At 37.2% G+C, this 21735-nt stretch overlaps 1 protein-coding gene across 6 annotated transcripts in view; it reads left to right on the top strand.

Moving 5' to 3' along the window:
• Positions 1-21735, top strand: part of Lrrc4c (leucine rich repeat containing 4C) — a 1367614-nt gene that overhangs the window by 531505 nt on the left and 814374 nt on the right. For all 6 annotated transcript variants that reach the window (XR_009587505.1, XM_060372132.1, XM_060372131.1 and 3 more), the window contains one exon: positions 3154-3242. The gene's annotated coding sequence lies outside the window, so the exon portion shown is untranslated. The remainder of the gene's footprint in view (positions 1-3153; positions 3243-21735) is intronic.

The following is a 21735-nucleotide window of genomic DNA, read 5'->3' as shown; positions in this document are numbered from 1 at the left end:
GCTTATCATAGTGAAAATAGGTACTTAACAATAGTTTGAAGTTCAAAAAGTCAAACTTTAGTATCAGGTCGTTCACTAATATTACAAGATGGGTGAGGTGTCTAATAACACAAAAGGTAAGCCTTCTGTGTACAGAGCAAGATATACTCTTATCAAGATTGAGGCTTGCCTTAACTGAGCTATATATTCAATTGTCCTATTTTATTAAAAGCAATTTTAGTTCTCCCGTCCTATTTTACACAGTTACCCCCACTATGTTGACTCAGCTCTCATGGGGAAATGACAGATAATACATAATTGTCATCATTTTAGCTCTATGGATAAGGATAAAAAGACTCAGGAGGATGTTGTCTATCTAAAACATGGCAGACACCTGCCCTGCAATCTAGTTTTTCCAAGAAAAAAAAAATGTTATTATTCAGTGATTTGAAGATCTAAACCACTCAGTAGTATCTTTTTTTTTTCTCCTTCAGTAGAATAATCTTTCTCTGTCTCAGGCAGATGGGGATGGGGAAATTGTATGTTGTGAAAACAGAACAGAAGTTATTAAGGAGAAGGATCTGGTTTTCTCCTTACACATCTTACATTAAAGAAGCAGTAAGAGTACTAAATTTTTGGTGTGATATCATCTGTCATCTATCAAATTCTTAGAAATCTAATGACTTTTGTTATCACATTAATTTAGCAAATTCCCAACCACATGAGATCATTAATTTAAGTCACTGGAGACTCGAGGCACAGGTGTAAAAAACAAAAACTTAAGCTTTCTTTCATAAGGGGAAAAAATAAGCAATTCTAAAAGTCCATTTGAAAAAAAAAGAGAAGTGTCTTAAATGGTAATGCTTTGAATAAAACATAAAGTGTTTATTGGGATAGACAATGCCAAGATGTTCTGTTTCAAAAATAGAACAAATGGGATGACTATCAGCAAGATTGGGCAAAGTAAGGAAGTGAGTCTCCTGGTTTAGGATTAAAGTATTTTAGAGAAAAGGAACAGCAGATACAAACCCTAGATGGACACTGGCCCAGCTTTTCCCAGTAGCTTCTAGGAAACCTTATTTTGCAGAGAGCTATGGTAAGGAATCTCTATAATAATTCGAGCAGGAATATGTACAGTTTTGTTATCCCTTTAGGGATTCCTACAGAAAGGGGGGAATGAAGTAGAAAAATGAGACTCCAACACTTGAAATCTGTACAGTACTTTGGGGCTGTATTCTTTGAGAACAAAAGGAAAATCTTGTTTGCATTTTGGTACATTTAAAAATAGGACTAAGGAGTATGTTAACACATTTGGTTTAGGATGTACTGATTAGTCTTCAATGGAAAAACATTTGTCACCTGAGAGGAATGAACTTCATCTAGGATTTGCCTAAATCTAATTGATGGTTTGGATGTCTGAGGGAGCATTTGCTTGAATGCTAACTGTTGCAGGATGGGTAAATCCACTGTGGGCAATCCATCCTTAGGCAAATGAGTCTGAGTTGTGTGAGTAAACTAGCTGGGCTTTGATTATGAAAGTTAGAGCGAGAGAATGAAAGACAGAGACAGAGACACAATCTGCAAACAGCATTCAGCATTCCTCAGTGGCCTCTGCTTCAGTTTCTTCCTCCAGGTTCCTGCCAGGAATTGCTGTCTTGACTTCCCAGTGTGATGAACTGTTTCCTAAAAGAAAAAAGAAAAGAAAAGAAAAAAAAAATCTTCCCTCTCTTAAGCTGTTTTGGTCAGAGTACTTTTTTTTTTTTTTTTTCATCACAGTGAAATGGTAGCTCCAAATGTGTTTGAAATAGAAAATGAAAGAAAACTTTTCCTTACCTATGAAGAGATTATAGAGGGAGCAGGCTGGTGGCAGGAAGCTCACATGTGTCTATTCTAACTCTAAGACTCCCATAGCACTTCAGGTCAGTGTATCAAGAAAACCATCTATACTCAGTATAGCTACTGATGAGAAGTCTGAGATGAAATGTATTTTTGGCCACCGTAAGTACATAGATATTACTTAGAACTCAGTGTTAGGTCATGCAGAGAATGATTCCAACAAGAGGAAAAAAAAAATCTGTGGTCAGGATGTGAGCCACTGTGCAGTTCACTATAACGAAAAGGAAAGACAACCATGGAGGTGACTAAAATAGGACCAGATGGGAGAAGAAAACTGGAGAGAATGGTACTCTAGATACAAATGAAAACTTTTTAGTTGTGGAGGACTTTCCAATTCCTGGTATGTAAGTCTACCACTATTAGCTAAATGGCTGATTTACTATATTTAGTGGTTACAGTTTTTAAGAGATGTGTTATTACCATGCTTATATACAATATAAATAACAAGAAAATCCTCATCCTACTCTAGCTTTACACTCAAACAATGAGAATGCCATGTATCTGATTTCCAGCCATAACTCTTCTATTTTTTTCTGTGCACTGTGAGTTTAGATAAAAAAGCTATTTGTGGAAATGTAGATGAGATTGATACTAACTTTTATCGGTAGTTTCATGAAGAGGAGGAAGAAGGGAGGAATGGTGACAGTGAGACAGAGGTTTGATGTATTGCAAATGAGAACATGAAAAAAAGAGGAATGTGGAATTTCAGGCCAAAGAGCAGAACATGTGGTATGATGTGTGACAAGGGACAAGGAATGAGCTCATTTGTCAAACACAGAGCGTGTAAAGGAAGAGAGGTTTAAGCAACTGCATAGATTGTTTTCTCCTTGGGAAAATATGACTCAACAATCTGTTAAAAGTCTTCATAAAGGAAAATGCTTTTCTAGAACTACATATTATGATTAAAGAGGATATATGTATGTATGTATGTATGTATGTGTATATATATATATGCATTTGTATATAAAGAATACAATAAGATATATGTGTATATTCATATATATCCTCTTTTCTTCTAGGAAAAGCCCCAAGTATGCCATATACACATATATCTCTCTCTATATGTGTATATATATATATATATATATATATATATATATACAAACATACATATATATGCATATGCATGTGTGTATATATATGGAAGAAGGACAAAAGAGAGAAATTTATCCCTCTAGGTTATTTTATTAGGTAGATTTTAATTTCAAGTAATTTTGCTGAAGTTGCCTCCTATCTTTCTTAAGAATAATGACATGTTTTAACTTTTCTTCTTCCTAGAAATGCTTCACTTGATCCCAAGTTTGCATGTTCACCCAGAGAGAGTGGAGCTGAGCAAGGTGGAACTTCTGATGACACTCTAAACTCATGTGAGTGTAACTTATACCACATTTAAAAAGTAAAGAGGAAATTGTCTCCTGTGATTTGCTAAGAGCCTTGGAAAGGAAGATATTTGAGAATTAATACAGTTGTTTGCTGCATACTGGGCATGGACAGTCCTGTTGCTACTGACTTGGGTGAAACCACAAACCCCTATGAGGAGATCTTGAAGCAGAGATTCTCCCACAGATAGGGATTAAGTTTTCTCTCCCAGGAAAAACCTGTAGGCCTAAACAAACAAAGCAACCTTAATTCACTTCAATATCTTCTTGCTTCTATTTATCTGTCTGCTTGTCTGCTTTCCTGTCTGTCTGTCTATCTATCTATCTATCTATCTATCTATCTATCTATCTATCCATCCATCCATCTATCTATCTATATATCTGTCTGTCTGTCTATCTGTCTATCTATCTATCTATAGATCAACTGATTGATCTATGTATTTTTATATCTCTTGGTCTATCTAGTCTATCATCATCATCTGTCTATTAGTGTCTTATGGATTTACATTTCTCTAAATAGTTGACAATAATTTGTTAATATACAGTGAAGTCCATGAGAAGGAATGATAGCATTTTGTTTATTTTCAGTACTTAGGACAGTATCTAAATTGCTAAAAGATCAGAGTGGGTGTTGTCAGGTATCTAGGTAATCTAGGTATGGCAGAAGCTGAGACAGAAGGACTACAGCAAGTTTAAGGCCAGTGTGGGGTACATTTGGAGTTTGAGGTAGCCTAGGCTACAGTGTGAGACCATCTCTCCCTCTCCCTAAAAATCCTAATATAAATAAATAAATAAATAATAGGATCCCAATTTTTATATTGATTGTTTTCAGCTTTCATCTCATTTCTACTTGATATCTTATTGTTAAAATTTACCTTGGAAGTTTGGCTCAAATTCTACTTTACAATGTAACAATCCATAAGACTTTTTCCCTGTACTATTCAACACATAGCAAGGTTTCAAAATTTTTCTTAAGTCTTTTATCGTAATTTATCTTAATCACTTCATCTACATCTTAGTCCTTTGAGATCAGGGCAATTAATCTGTCAATTTTTATAGTCTTACTAACACTTGGATAAGCTCTTACTCTTCAATAATTATTAATGACCAACCTCCAATAATCCCCCTTTTCTGTTTAAATAAAAAGGCCACTTCTTTACAGTAAGAATCATGAAACAATTATAAAAACCAACAGCTAAAGCTTACATATGTAATGTCTAGTGTAAGTATATTTGGCAATCTTGAAGAAAGAAAATATCTATTTTTTATGAGGGTCTGAGGTTTTGTGCATGTTATTTTATTGTTTGTATCTATCACCCTAAAAACATTTATCTAGACCTTAAACATCTTTTAATTTTTTAAATTTTTATTAATTCTTATTTTTTTATTAATCACTGGTTATTTATTTTGTATCCAAGACGTAGCCCCATCCCTCATTCCCACTCAATTCTACTCTCCTTCCCTCATCTCCTCCCTGCCCCTTTCCAAGTACACTTAAACATCTTTTTAATTACTAAGTAACTAAGTTAATTGTGAAACTATAACTATCTAGTCTTCAGTCCCATCAGAGATTTGAGAAGAAATAAAATTACTTATGTAAATAGGAAGTGCATGCTAGCAGCTTCCAAAAAAAAATAGAAAATTATATGGACAGTTTGTTACCTGAACAGCCACCCCAAACTCTCTACAATGTTGGAGCATCATTTTCAGCCTTCTGTCCCAGTATATTTCAAAAACATATTTGTGAAACAGGGACTATTTAGGACTTGTTTAGCCTGGCTTGGCATATTTAGGCTGTCGAAATGGCCTGCATTTGAGCTTGCCCATTTTAGGCAGAATTCTGTCTGTTGTGAAACCAGGGGGGGCTGATTTGCCGTATTTGAAGCCATGGCCATGTGAGGGTTCTTTGATGATCACTATCTTCTTTGAGGTAGGCTGTGTGCTGCCAGGAGATGCCATGTCTTATTGTCAAAGAATCTTTAAAATAATAAAATGTATTTCTAAATGCCATATTCTGTAGATCTCTGAGGTTTTGAAGACTTATCTATCTATAGAATCATATCTATCTGTTAAACCTAGGGTGTATATTCCTGGGATAAATTAGACTAGTGTTTGGCATGACCATGAATTTATTAACTAACAATTAGTTTTCATTACCTAGTATCCTAAACAGTTGTAAGAACAGTTTAAGAGTGTTGAAAGTAACGTTAAACTTGTAGCAATATACAAAATCCTATACCAATGAGTTTAAAATAATTTTATTTGAGAATAAGCAATAAAACCTTAAATTGAGTAAATTAAATAATCTACCTTTTGTCTTTATTCCTGTAAATATCCCTGTATTTCCCTTTACTTCTTTTTAACTCCTTTTCTTCTTACCAATGAAAAAAAGAAAGAGGAAAAAAAGAAAAGGGAGAAATCCCTGAGTCTAACCTCATTTTCTCTCTGAACAAGACCACTAATGCCTTATAACCATCTCCCAATGACAATAAACATTCATAGTCCCAGAAAACAACTGAAAACCTGCCCAACCCCCCTTTAATGGAAATGAGATGTCACTCTCATGGTTTTTTTTTTTAGCTGATTTGGGGGGCAAAGCAATCTTGTTTGGGGGCCCAGAAATGACTGATTAAGCAAGCATTAATATTTGTGGTCCAGTCTTTGAATGTTGAGAAATTCCAAGCTTAACAGAAGTCCTTTTTGGAACAGTCTAAAATGCTGGACCAAACTGAGATCAGTAGCTCTTTTTCAAAGCTCTCCAAGGAACAGGTTTTGATGAAGAACAGCAACTGAAACAGTTGAGACTGGAACAAGGAGGATTCTGGAACAGATGTTTCAGTGTCGCAGCATGTGGAAAGGATGGGTCCTATCAGGTTTCATGAAGCATCACCAGAGTCCAGTTCTTTTGTTCTGAAAATGTATAATTTCTCACAAGCATTATACAGTTGTAAAACTGTAAATATATGAGATGTGCAGGATGCACAGATCAATTAGGAATGGCTTTCTGCTCTTTGTATGAGCAGAAGAAAGACATCTGTAAGTCTATGTTTATGCCATATGAAAGAATGGCATGTACATGTAATGAGCCAGCAAGAATTACTGGCTATGCATGGACATCCATGAATCAGTCAGTTACAGAGCTATTCCCATGTAGCCGGATCAGCAATATAAGGTACCATTATTATTGAACATACAATCATTTTCATATTGAAATCAAAACAAGGTTGTATGACCCTAAATATCCTCTTTGGGCTCTTCTGTGCCTGTTGTATTAGGCCAAGCTGCTACCCATCTCCAGAGAGAAGGCCTCGATAGAGAGACAATCTGGTGCCTTGAACAATAGACCTGATAAACTAGGATTAGAGGGAAGGGGAGGAGGACCACCCTTATCAGTGGACTGGAGAGGGACATGGCTGAAAAAGAGGGAGGGGAGGAGGGATAGAGGTATAGGAGGGATACAAAGTGAATAAAGTATAATTAATAAAAATTAAAATTAAAAAAATATCCAGAGAAAAAAAGAAAACGCATGTTTTTAGTAAACTTTATATAAACTCTCTTTTAATTTAGAGTTTAAGCATACCCTAGGCATCATGTACCTGTTAAGGCTTGGATTTTTATATATGTTGTGACTATTTTTGTCCTATCCCCTTTTCTATATGGAATAGGAAATTATGCCTTTATAGCCAAGTTTTATATGAGTCCTTTTACCTTTAGAATTTAAGCATACCCTAGACAGCTTGTTCCAGTGTTTTTACATTGGTTGTGGTTATTCTTTGGCTTGTGCTTTTTGTGATATGGGATGGACAGTTCCCCCTTTTAAACATATTAATTGTAATCTTTGAGGTTTTAGGACTTAACTAGGCTGGCATGTACTTTGCCATCTATAAACCCCCTGTGTCTTTTGTGCATCAGTAATGACTGACATCTGTGTAAATGTCTCATGTTTGAAAAGATAAGCCAACTGCCAGAGCAGTATGACACTTTAATTTTGTCAGCATTTAAATTTTTTTGATGTGGATGGCGTGCAGTTTGCATGTTTGTCTTCCAGCCTAATTTGGGGTACTTACCTTGACCAACAGAACATATTTCTTAAGCCAAAGGGTCCTTCAGCATCAGTTCTCTTGTGGAAGTCCCACTTTCTGAGGAGACTGGCCAGCCTTTTTAGAGCAGTAGGACATCTTCTCTCCTTTCATAAACCTAAAATTGATGTAAATCCAACCTTTAGATCTGTCAGCACATACCATACCATCTTTTTTGATAAGAAAAAAGAACTTGCATAGTAACCTTAAGAAAAAGTTTGTCATTTAGAATTCTAGACTGTCTTTGCAAGCAGCTAACAACAGGAGTTACTGCCCTGGCTTCTCTTATGTCAATTAGGTTGATCCTGAACTCAGAGATCTGCTTGTTTCTGTCTCCTTTGTTTTAGGATTAAAAGCATGAGCCATTACCCTCTTGTTCAAATATTTTACATCAAATCTATTATCATTGTAATTCAAATCCTTTAAAGGAAAATTAAGGAAAGAAACAAAATTTTAAATTTTATGCGAGTTGTGCCAATTTAGGCTGTAACAAGCAAAGTTCAGTTAATATATATATATATATATATATATATATATATATGAATTTATTTGTTGTTAAATATTGGTGGACCCTTCCTGGAAAGAGCTGACAGGCATCTTGCAGTCAGAGAGCTTGGAATTCTAGCCGCTATTAATCCAGTTTTTATCAGGAAGAATGCCCTTTCTACAATCTGAAATTTAGTATTCCCTGGGCTTTCTCCCCATTTTCTCCTTGAATATTTTTTGGAGAATGTTTTAGAAGAGCCATCAATCACTTTTAAACTCATTGCAATCAGGTTCAAAGCCAAAACAAAGCCAAAAGGAATGGAGACACCTTCAGCCACGGTGTTTTTATTTTAGTTGTGGTTTCCAGGCCGACCTCTGTCTAGAGGTCTGTCTGTCTCTTAGCTCTGCCTTTCCTAGCCATGGCTGCAGTTGTTGCTCTGTGAAAGCAGAGACAGCCGGCAACAGCAAGAGTCATTAAAGCTTGTGTACTCCCTGGTAGTAAAGGGTAACTGAAGACAGTTCTGTTAAGTTTGCTCCTTTTGCCTTCAGATTTGGGTCTGAGAGCAGTAGGCTGTCCTTTGGTTGTGGGTATGAGCCACTCCTGATGAGACCTGATAGACTAGGATCAGAAGGAAGGGGAGGAGGACTTTCCTTATCAATGGTCTGGGAGAAGAACACAGGTGGGGAAGAGGGAGGGTGGGATTGGGAGGGGAGGCAGGAGGGAGGTACAAGGGGATACAAAGTGAATAAACTGTGATTAATAAAAATAAAAATAATTTAAAAAAAAGAGTCTCTTAAAGAGACAGTATTTGACCCAGGAGTTTTTAGATTTTAAATTTGGATTGTTTTGCTGGGAGCTTATTGCACCCACTAAATTATGATAACATATGATTTAAAAGCTGTGGATACTTACATTAGTTGGGTATTGCAATCGCATAACATGGTATGATATTTCTATGGTACTTATCAATGAGTTCTGAATATACATGTCTTGTGTAGGGAAGCAACTTTAATCAAAAGCCATGGAAATAAAACAAATCAACGGTAACTCCCTGTAAGCAAGCACTATTGGAGAGAAACAAACACAAGATTCAAGGTGAATCCAAGGATTCTGCCGAAGATGGGTATAAAAGCAAACATTTGGGCACAGAAGTCTAAAAAATTAGTTGGAGATGCTTAAAACTGAATGGCCATTGATTAAGTCATTGCAAAGGAAATAAAATTTTCTTGTAGACTTTTTATGTTTCTAATAAATGCAAATAATAATACATAAAATAAGACAGCTACAAAGTGCTTCAAGAATCTGTGAGTCAGGACCATCTTGTCTTTATGCACACTTTCTCTTCTTTCCTGCTCTGCCAGGCCAACATAGGTGTTCTGTGCTGTACTTCCTCCTCTTTTGCTTCTGCTTCTTCTTTAAGATTTTTCAAAATGTTACATATATATATATATATATCATATATGTGTGAATGTGTGTGTGTGTATTTTTCCCTAACCCTCCCACTTCCCTGTCCCACTAAGTCATTTTACTGTTTCTCTTATGTGTTTAGAGCTAACTTGGCTCCAGACAACTTACATCATCCATTAATTGCCTATAGTTCTTGATTTAGGGATATGACCTTGTGACATTTCCCCCATCCACATTGGCATACCATCTGGTGGTGGTATTATGCAGATGATTAACAAACCTATTTCTGCCTTTTGCTGATGTTTTGTGGACACAACTTCCCTCTCATATCGTTTTTTTTTTCCTTTTTGTAACAGAGTTCCTCTGTGTAACATCCCCAGTTGTCCTAGAAATCACTCCTTAAACTACCCTAACCTTGAACAGAGATCCTCCTGCCTCTGCTTCCCTAGTGCTGAGACTAAAGAAATTCAAGGTCTGATCCATCACTGCCTTCATATCTTGAAGACACTAACTCACAGCAGCTGTCCTGGCCTTCTGGATTTTACAATATTTGTGTCCCCACCTAAGGCTAAAGGAACATTAGGTTTTTTGTTTGTTTGTATTTCTCTTTGTTGTCAAACTTAAATATATCTCCTTATTTGCATTAAGTTAATTTGTCCCAGGTTTGATGTTCTAAAACTCAGCTAGGACTCACTGTCTAAGGATTACCTGTAACTGAATGCACTAAAACCAATGATTTAAAGCTTCTCCATAGCTGAAATTGGGATGTAAAGTGATTCAATAAATAAATAAATGGAGAAAAAATTTGTTTTTCCACAGCACACCTTTCTGTCAGACCTTTGTCTGAAAAACATCAATCAAATCTGTAATGATTCTTTGATGGCTTGAGGATAACTTATTTTTTTTAATAACTATTCAGCTTTTCATTAGTTTTAACTTACAGACGAGAAACAATTTGTGTAATGAAACTGTGCGGGAATTAATTTGTATTTTTCCATAACAAAATTTTAGAATGCAAACTGTTTTTATACTCAGTATTTGGCTCATGTAGCTTGAATGATTGTTCATTCACATGGGCCACTCTTTCCAAGATACCACTTCTTAAGAGTAAAAATGGCATCCTGGAGGCGCTGTTAGGAAATGTTATTGTTCTGCAAGCACCGTGGACCAGGCTTACACAAACTCAGGTGGGTTAACTTAGCCCCACAACCTCAGCCCAACAGTACACTACCTTTTTATAAATTTTTATTTTCTCCTTAAAAAAAAATCCCCATAATAATTTGAAAACTAATACAGAAGCACAGACAATAGCCAACTCCTTCTCAGCAATATTAGGTAGCCTTCTTTCCCATGCAAGGTCCTTAGGGCTCAAACTTCTCAAAGCTGCCATCTCTGATGGGGGCAGCATCTCTTGCAGATCCCCTTGGAGGAACTGCCTGAGATTATTTTATTGCCACCTTTAAATATATATGGATGAATATGCTCTACAACACAAATAGTTGATATTGCTATAAGGGAATTAGTGTGATGTGTATGCACGTTTACCATAAAGAAGGCTGTGGTGGTGATAGTAGTGGTGGTGGTTTTCAGGGAGGCAGAACATTATTTTACCAATTTGCTGATGTTTTTCATTTTTAAAGAAGACGTGTCTAAAACCAGCCGAATCAGATGTCTCCCATCTGCAGAGAACTCAAATGAGAAATGTGCTTGGTTATTAAATTACTGAATTAGCCTTTGAACACTTTTTATTGTTTGTGTTGGAAGAGGTAATTCTTGATATTAAACTTAGCACTGGAGGAGATTACATAACCACCCACTGACAACATTTTAGGCTTTTCAATTTAGCTGTTTCTATGGAATTGTGAGTGGAATTATAAACCTACGGTGGGAAACTGGATAATTGTAGCGGGGATTTATTTATTTTTTAATAATCTTAGCCTGAAACAACATTAAAATCACATAGTACCCTTTGATTACCTCCTCCTAAGGGGGGTACAGTGTAACCAGACAACCTAGGAAGATGATGCAGCCACTCCTGATGAGACCTGATAGACTAGGGTCAGATGGAAGGGGAGGAGGATCTCCCCTATCAGTGGACTGGGGAAGGGACATGGGTGGAAAAGGGGCAGGGAGGGTGGGATTGGGAGGGGACAAGGGAGGAGGTTACAGCTGGAATGAAATGTGAATAAACTGTAATTAATAAAAATAAATTAATTTTAAAAATGAAGTAGCACCTTGAAATTCTTATTTTTCCATCTAGTGAGCGAACAGTATTTTCTATAATTTTATGATTCCTCTCAGATATCTTTATGAAGACTGTTAGCTTCAGAGGGAGCACACAGTGTGTTACTTGTTATTATGTAACAGATATTACACACAGGGTTAAACATTGCTTCCTTAACAGTGATATTGTATGGTGCACCTACTTTCAGATAGTGAATTCAGCAAGTCTCATTAATTCTAAGATGCACACTTTGTCCAAAAACTTTCAGTCCTAAAATTGAGGCACATTTTTTTTAACATTGCTAAATAACTTAGTTCTCATCAGGCATTTCTTTTGCATAATAAATGAAATAGCATGGTCTTATATTTGATAATATTTTAATTGCTAAGATTAATTCACTAGACATTGATGACATTGATACACACATGTGCATGTGTTTTCCTATGTACATGTTTGTGTGCGTTTGCATGTGTGTAGGTTTAGTATGTGTATGTGTGCATGTTTGTGTGTGTGCATTTATATGCATGTGTGTGTACATACCTCTTTCTATGTATGTACGTTTTTGTGTCAACAAGTGTGTATGTGCACATATGTTTGTGAAAGCACACATATGTGTGTTTATTATGTGTGTGTAAGCTCCTGTGTATGTGTGTGCACCCAGGTGTGTGGGTGTGTATACATAGCAGTGCTCTTTTAAAATTTTTTTTAACTTTACTTCTTTTTTATTTTTATTTTTATTTTTATTAATTACATGTTATTCACTTTGTATCCCCCCCATAAGCCCCTCCCTCCTTCCCTTCTGATCCCACCCTTCCTCCCCTTCTTCACCCATGCCTTTTCCCCAAGTCCACTGATAGGGGAGGTCCTCCTCTCCTTCCTTCTGATCTTAGTCTATCAGATCTCATCAGGAATGGCTGCATTGTCATCTTCTGTGGCCTGGTAAGGCTGCTCCCCCGCAGGGGGAAGTGATCAAAGAGCAGGCCAATCTTTATGTGACATGTGGAAGTCATTTCTACTTTAGCTATGAAAATTACAACAAAACACCACAAAATTTACAAGGTAAAACACAAAAGAAAGCAATGAACTCCACTCTTTTTAACACTGAGCTTACTATACACACACACACACACACAAACACAAACACACACAGTCCATTTTTTTTTAACCTCTGTGTATTGCTTAAAGACATGTATATTAGGCGTTTACTTAATAAAAGGAAGACATACATTTTACACAATGGAATACTACTCAGCAATCAAAAATGAGGAAATCATGAAATTTGCAGGCAAATGGTGGGATCTAGAAAAGATCATCCTGAGTGAAGTATCCCAGAAGGAGAAAGACAAACATGGTATATATTGGCTTATATAGACCTACAAGATATAATAAACATAATGAAATCTACACACCTAAAAGAGATAAACAAGAAAGCAGACATGAGGTAAGATGATCAATCTTCACTTATAAAGACAAATGAGAGGTGCATTGTACATATGACAGGAGTCTACCGCAGAAGGCATCTGAAAGACCTTACCAACCAGTGTTTCAAAACAGATAGTAAGACTCATAACCAAACATTTGGCAGAAGGGGAATTAGTATGACAAGGAAAGGATAGGAGCCCCACAAGGACCAAATATATCTGGGCACAGGGTTTTTTTCTGAAACTGTTTCTCCAACCAAGGACCATGTATGGATATAACCTAGAACCTTTACTCGGACAAAGATCGTGGTAGCTCAATAACCAATTGGTTTCCCATAGTAAGGGGAACAGGGACTATCTCTGACAGGAACTCAATGGCAGGCTCTTTGACTCCCCATTCCCCAAGGAAGGAGCAGTCCTGCTAGGCCACAGAGGAGGACTTTCCAGCCCGTCCTGAAGATACCTGATAAAACAGGGCCAGACGAAAGGGGAGGAGGTCCTCCCCAATCCGTGCACTTGGAAAGGGGCAGGGAGTAGATGAGGGAGGGAGGGTGGGATTGGGAGGGAATAAGGGAGCAGGATACAGGGATACAGCTGGGATACAGAGTTAATAGAATGTAACTAATAATAACAAACAATAAAAATAAATAAATAAATAAATTTTGTCACTTGAAAATTAAAAAAAAAAGAAAGAAATAGTTTCCTGTAGAAACCATAACTTCTTTAAAAATCAATTGATGTTTCTCACCCTTCAAAAATATCTGCTTTGGTTTCCTGTAATTTTTTTTTTTTTTTTTTTTTTTTTTTTTTTGCTCTGGGTTTGGTATTTGTCACAGAGACAAAACACTTCAGTAAAACATTTTAAAGAAGCAAAAAAAAAAGAAGCAGCATTAAGGCAGGACCTCCTCTCCTCTCCCCCCCACCCTCCCAGAGGGAGGAGCAGTCCTGCGAGGCCACAGAGGAGGACTTTGCAGCCAGTCCTGAAGACACCTGATAAAATATGGTCAGATGAAAGGGGAGGAGGTCCTCTCCAATCAGTGGACTTGGAAAGGAGCAGGGAGGAGATGAGGGAGGGAGGGTGGGATTGGGAGGGAAAGAGGAAGCAGGATACAGCAGGGATACAAGTTAACCAAATGTAAGTAGTATTAAAAAATAAATAAATAAATGAAAAAAAAAAGAGAAACAGGATTAAAAGTAAACGGAATTTTTTTCTCCCCCTCTGAAGTTTTTAGAAAGGAAAACATAGTAGAACACACACACACAGACACATATATATACACACACACACAGACACATATACACACACACACACAGACACAGACAGACACATATATATACACACACACAGACACATATATACACACACACACACAGACACACACACACACACACACACGCACAAATGCACACATCCACATGTACACCTACTTAGGCACACATATATGTAGACATGTGAGTATGCCTGTGGACACACACACACGCACCCGCACACTAATACATTATTCTCCCTGTAATTCCACTAAACCCAAGTTATATGTGCAACACAGGACTTAACTATAATATATCACTCGCATGTCTCTAAGTATTTAGCACTTACAGAAAAAAAAAAAACACCATTTATTTTAATAATAGAAATTACACTTAATCAATATGCTCTTTGCTTTGGATCCATTTGTGACTCCCGAGAAAGCTTTAATAACATGTTATGGGTAGAAATCATCCATCTGAAGAATAAATCTAAAAGAAAGTGCTGGCTGTGCTTCATTCCAAATCAGCAGCTACAGAACTGACAGATTTTTATACTCTGTGGCATCACAACACCTACTTTGCTGTGACTGAGTTCTTGGCCTTTTAAAATTATTTTATTGGTAGTACACATTTTACCAACAATCAATACATTTCTTCTTTTATTACATTTACTTATTTATCTTATGTATGTACATGTATATGTGTGTGTGTGTGTGTGTGTGTGTGTCTGTATGTGTGTGTGTTTGTGTGAGACTCGATATACACATGGATGTGGTAAAACAGCTTGTGTGGTTCAGTCCTCACCCTATTATATGGGTCCCAGGGATGCAACTCATGTCATTAGGCTTTTTATCAAGTGCTTTTCCCTACCATCCTTGTCATTTGATCTACGAAGTTTCTTGCCTCAGTAAGCATACTAATATCCCCTTTTTTTTTCTAAATGAGCCTTAATTATTGAATAATTCTATTTTGTATAATGATCTGTGGTTCTCCTCCTCCGTGAGGGCCTGTCTTCCACCAGCCCATAAAGTCAGAAGGGGCATGAGATGATGAGCAAGGCTGGGAAGGCCTGTAAGCACTATTGGGATCACACACTCCAGGAAACACTCAGGGAGCAACTCAGTTCAACCCTACTTCCAGAGAGCAAAGGCTTTACACCCTTTGGGGAGTGGATGGGGAATTCCAAGGATAGGTGTTAATATTTGATTGGAACTTGGCACTTCAAGGGTTCTTGATTCGCATTAAACAGCATGCTCCTATCATAAGAATCTGTGTCAAAAGCCGTATATCGAATGTGGTTAGTGGCATCTATCTCAAGACTCTCTCCAGATGAAGTGAGGCAGAGAGCAGGAGACCCTGCTGGGGAGAGGGAGTCCTGCACCTTAATGCTGAGCTCAGAATGGCTATCCAGACTGGAAAGAGTGCAACCTCAAACAGCAGGGTCTTTCCAAGAATAACCCATTCTTTTTTTTTTTTTTTTGTGGCATAATAAAACACATTTAATGTCCTTAAGAATTCGAGTAAGTGTAGCTATCCAGGCAAAACATGAACATGTGTTTAGATGTTATCACAACTGGCATTATCTCAATTTTTTTTAATAGTTGATTGTACTTCTTTGTAAAATAAGAACGTTCCATAGGATTAGTCTGATTTTCTCTGTAGACTTCTACACTGACTTATTTAACTCTTTTAAATAAGTACTAACTTAGTTAATACAAGTTAAAACAAGCACAGTTATAAATGGAAAGAATTAGAGTCAGGATGGGAATGGCCACCATTCTGTCTGTGGCCCTCACGATGCTGGTTTACTCAGTTTAATACGGTAAAATATCTACATAATAGGTCCACATAATGAAATCCTTTTACATGCTATTCAGATTCAGCTCTGCCTATCCAGCTTTCAGGAGAGTGCTTCTGTACATTGCCGCATAGTGACAAGGCAGAGAGGTGACAAATGTTGATCTGCTATTATTTTGATTTGTTCTTTCATCCATAATGAATACTCATTTTTTTTCCTTCATTTATTGACTATCGTAATTTGGCTTTTTAAAACTCTGTTTTGGTCCTTGGTTGAATCATGGTAAAAAGTGACCGGAATGATGTATAATACAGAGGTCAGAGAGGAAGAGACTAAGGCATTCTTGCTGTCATGTGTACTCCTGCCTGCAGGAGAGCAATTGTTCCCCTCGGAGGCATGTGATGAACTTGCCATTTGGACTGAATGCCAAAGCAAACATATAATTTAGTCAAAGTCAGGTCTTGCTGTTTCTTGGCATTTATGTTGATTAAAGGAAAAACACGTTAGGTGTTGACTTTCCGTGTTTTTTATTAAACTACCTGCTAGCAGGTGGTATGGAAAATCCCCCCCACCTTCATTTGCTTTAATTACAGCTGTATATACGTGATTTTCCATTTCCCTGTCTGTTACAACTCTTCTCATGTCTCCCTGGATTCTTTACACGTTCATGACCTCTTCTTAAACTATTGTTACATAAATACGTATAAATACACATGTGTGTAATATGTATATATGGGTACAAGTGTTGTTTGTATGGATATGTGTCTATGTATATGTGGCTGATTACAAGAATTTTGATACTGTATTGTGGAGGTAGATATCAAAGTTTTAACAGTGAAGTTATGATCAAAATAGCCTACATTTATGGTAGTATAATTAAACATCAGTATGTTTTATAGTTCTGCTGGTGGACTAAGGTTGTAATGATAGAGCTTTATTTAAACAGAATTTCAAATTTTCTTTTCAAATCTCTTTAGCTGTTATTTTGCTAAAATATAATTCAATGCTTAGTATGTAGCAAAAGTCATACTTATGCAAAATTACCTTTTTTATAGGTAAGAAAAACATAATAACAGCAATACGATAAATTTCATTATGGTTATCCAGCTAGAAAATGATAGTCTTGGGAGTCAACATAAATTTGCCTAAATCAAACTATTCCCTGAGTATCACCTGTTATACTTTATCTTATAACACCCTCCACTTTACACTGCATCTAGTAGGATGCTATTTGTTCTCCCACTCCGACTTCTATTAACAAATTCATAAAATGATAAACTTTTAAAGGGTTATATTAATATTTGCCTTCTTGTCTATATTTTTTATCAGCTTGGCACAGCTAAAGTCATCTGAGAGAAAGGAACCTCAGTTGATGAAATACTTCCATTAGATCAAGTTATAGTCAGATAAGTCTTTAATGGCATTTTCCTAAATAGTGTTTGTGGAAGAGAGCTTAATCCATTGCTCATGGGGCATTCTTGGACTGGTAGGACTGAGTTCGATAAGAAACCAGGCTGAGCAAGGCAGTAAGCAAGATTCCTTCATGGCCTCTGCATCAGCTCCTCCCTCCAGGTTCCTGCTAGGTGTGAATTTATTCTAGATTTTGCTTCCCTTAATGGATTCTGACTATGTAAGCCAAAAAGAAATCCTTTTGTTTTCAACTTGTTTTTCATAGCAATAGTAACTGTAATTAAAACATGTAAGTACATGTATCCATTATGGAGTAAGAGTGCAGGGTGAATATACCTCTTAAATATTTTTTTTCGTGTGTGTATGTGTGAAGAAAATTATATAAATTATCTCTGTTAATATTTTGTTTTTATTTAGTTTTATTTAGTTTTTTTTAAGTTATATTTGATTCACTTAGCATCCTAGCTACAGGCCCCTTTCAGTCCCTCCCAATTCCACCCTCCCTCCCTTACCTCTGTGGTCTGGTAAGGGGTAAGGCTGCTCCCCCTCAGAGGGATGTGACCAAAGAACCAGCCACTGAATTCAAGTCAGAAACTGGCCCTGTTCCCCTTACTAGGGTACCCACTTGGACACTGAGCTTCTATGAACTACATCTGTGCAGGGGTTCTAGGTTATCTGCATACATGGTCTTTGGTTGCAGTATCAGTCTCAGAAAAAACCTCTGTGACCAAATTTTTTTGGTTCTCTTGCTCTCCATTTGGAGCCCCTGTCCCTTCCATGTCTTTATATTACCCCCTTCTTTCATAAGATTCCCTGCACTCTGCCCAAAGATTGGCTATGATTCTCAGCATCTGCTTTGATATCTTGCTGTGTAGAGTCTTTCAGGGGCCCTCCTTCGTAAGCTCCTGTCTTGTTCCCTATTTTCTCTCTTTTCCGATGTTCATCGCGTTTGCCTTTCTGAGTGAGGATTGATCATCTTACCCAGGGTCCTCCTTCTTACTTAGCTTCTTTAGCTATATAGATTTTGTATGTTAATCCTATATTATATGTCCAATATCCACTTATAAGTGAGTATTTACCATGTATTTCTTTCTGCTTCTGGGATACCTCACTCAGGATGATCCTTCTTAGATCCCACCATTTGCCTGCAATTTTCATGATTTTCTTGTTTTTAATTGCTCAGCAATATTCCATTGTGTATATGTACCACAATTTCTGCATCCATTCCTATGTTAAGGGACATCTGGGCTGTTTTCAGATTCTGGCCATTACAAATAAAGCTGCTATGAAGACAGTTAAGGAAATGTCCTTGTTATATACTTGAACATGTTTCAGATATATGCCTACAGGTATAACTGGATCTTGAGGAAGCACTATTCCTAAAATACCAGATTGATTTCCAAAGTGGTTGTACAAGTTTACATTCTCAACAGCAATGGGGGGGGTTCCCATTTCTCCACCTTCTTTAACATTTTGAATTATACATAATTTTAATTATAGTAACTTTTCTATACTAACTTTACTAATTATAGTATCTTTACTATCTATTCCCAAACATATCATAACTTTTTGCTACTATATAATGATAAATTCATCATTCTACCTCTTTCCTCTAACTAGCTAAGATTCCACAACAATTGACCTCATGTGCCCCATTCCATTCTGTACCAAATAACAAGATATAATTCATTCTTATAATGGGACATTGAATAGTTACACACCCATTTTCTTTATTCATTCACTCATTAATGGGCACTTGGGTTCTTTCTCTTCCTCAGAGATTATAAATAGTGTAGCAATACACATCAAAAGTTGATATTTCTTCAGCATACCTTAATTTCTTCTAAGTATATAAACAATAGTAAGAGTGGTATTTCTAATGTGCAGTCAGGTTGTTCTATTTTTAATTTTCTGGGGTGTTTAAGTATTGTTTTCTATAATGGCTACACTAAATTACATTGATTTATGGAGAATGCAAGTGTCATTTTCCTCTACATCCTTGCTGGTAGCTTTAATCTTTAGTACATTTCAAAGTAGCCAGTTAATATTTGTGAAAGGTATTTCATTGTGACTTTTATTTGTATTTTGCTAATGTCTAGTAATGTTGAGCATTTCCTTTCTCTCTTTGTTGGTTATTTGTAGGTCAATTGTCTGTTATGAATTCCATTATTTTGCTATTGATTTTTTAATACTTCCTTTTATATACATAGTCTTGTGTGTGTGTGTGTGTGTGTGTGTGTATCACCTTCCTTAGGTACATTTTAAGTACGTCTTACAGAATTCAGTGTCTGGGTAAGGCAGACCAAATTTTAGAACCCACTTCCTGCTCAAATATTCTTCTTCTTTTTCCTTTTTTTCATTAATTAATCCAATTTACATATCAGTCATAGGCCTCTTCTTCTTCCTCTCCTCTTAGTCCCAACCTCCTTTTTGCATTCCCCATACCCTCTTCCTTAGAATAGAAGAGCTCCCATGCCCAGACATCCTAGCCCATCTGTTAAAAAAATGGGATACATAGCTAAACATTGAATTCTCAACAGAGGAATCTGGAATAGTGGAGAAACAAAGAAATGTCCAACGTCCTTAGTCATCAGGGAAATGCATATCAAAAAGACTCTGAGATTCCATTTACATCCATCAGAATGGCTAAGATAAAATACTCAAGAGATAACACATCCTGGCAAGGAAGTTGAGAAAGGCGAATACTCCTTTATTGTTGGTGGTAGTAAAAAATTGTACAATCACAGTGTAGATCAATCTGGCGCTTTATCAGAAAACTGGGAATAGTGTTACCTCAAGATCCAGCTACCACTTCTGGGTATACACCCGAAAGATGCTCTACCATATAACAAGGTCATTTGCTCAACCATGTTCATAACAGTTTTATTCATAATAGCCAGAAACAAGAAACAACCTAGGTGTCCCTCAACTGATGACTGTGTTACATTTACACAATGGAATACTGCTCAGCCAGTAAAAACGAAACAAAACAAAATAAGCAAATAAAGCATGAAATTTGCAGGCAAATGGGTAGAACTAGAAAAGATCATCCTGAGTGAGGTAACCCAGACCCAGGAAGACATACATGGTATGTACTCCTGTCAGATAGTACAGGATGGACATACTACAATACACAGACTACAAGAAGACAAGTCTGACGGGCATCTCAAGCTTCCTGTGGGCACACTGGTTAGGGAAGTGGTGGATATCTCTGGCACAGACTATCTTGCCTGCTTTTTGATCACTCAGCCCATGAGACTTCCTTACCAGGCCACAGGGGAGGAAGATGAACTCGGTCCTCATGTAAATACCTTTCTTTAAACACAGATAATTTTCCTCACAAGCTGAACTGTGCTTCTCAATTTGGTTCCAATAGACTGTCTAGATAGTCTTTCTACAGGTAATTTAAGCATATTTCTTAGTTTCTGGTATATTTATTCAGTTTCCGTTCAGTTTTTATTCTTTTTAAATTGAAATATCAGATTGTATAGCCTATCAACTTCAGAAATAGAAACACAGTTTTTGCTTTTGTTTTCTAGATTAAATTTTTTTTTTCAATGCAGTTTATTCAGGAAACTTGAACAATCATCTGACCCTGGGGAAAGCCAGCCCACAGCTTAAATAGCCTCTGGGTAGCCAACCCCAGCGTGCCACGTGGGCAATGCAGATAGGTCCACATACATGGAAGCAAGCCAGATCCTCAGCCTTACCAAATGTGGAATTGTTCGTGACAGAGAGCACTCACCATCGGGAAGGTGGAAGGCAGAAACCAGCTCCATCTTTAAGGCATAGCATTCCGCAGCTCTCTACAGTTCCCCCTTTTTGTTTTAGACGCATCAGGCAAGAGTAGAGGTCTGATCTCTGATATTAGAAATAAATTGGGACTTTGTACCAATGTTCACTTAGGTGTCATCCACCCAAAGAGCATCAGACTTGTCCGATACCTTTTTCTCAGAGGCGGAACCTGGGGCATCAACCCGCATGCAATCAGACATGCTCTTCTCTGGGTCCAAAGCGGCTGACCCTGAGTGCAGTGCTTAGCCTCGCATCCTGAGCATAACATTTTAGCTTTTTATGGTAGCCAACCATGCTTGGGGAGACTGTCCTGCTTCAATGGCTGTAAAGGCCTGAATGGTCATGGCTGCATTACGCTGTTGTGAGACTCTAATCTTGCCTATATACCACAGGCAAACCAAGGAGACCAACACCAGAAGGCCTGCTAACGCTCCCATGCCCGCCCATTCCTTCAGATGATTCATGGCTGCAGCAATCCATGATGATAATCCTGTGGCTAGTCCTGTGTCCACTCTGGTAGAATTTACTGTGACAATGGCCACTCTCAGCTGCTCCATCGTAGTATCGAATTCTCCAGTCCAGTTACCTAAAATATAGCTAGACAATTGTTTA

Source organism: Meriones unguiculatus, chromosome 18 (assembly GCF_030254825.1).
Source record: "Meriones unguiculatus strain TT.TT164.6M chromosome 18, Bangor_MerUng_6.1, whole genome shotgun sequence".
NCBI lineage: Eukaryota > Metazoa > Chordata > Mammalia > Rodentia > Muridae > Meriones > Meriones unguiculatus.
Note: the sequence above shows the minus strand (reverse complement) of the source record. Positions and strands in the feature narration are given on the sequence as shown.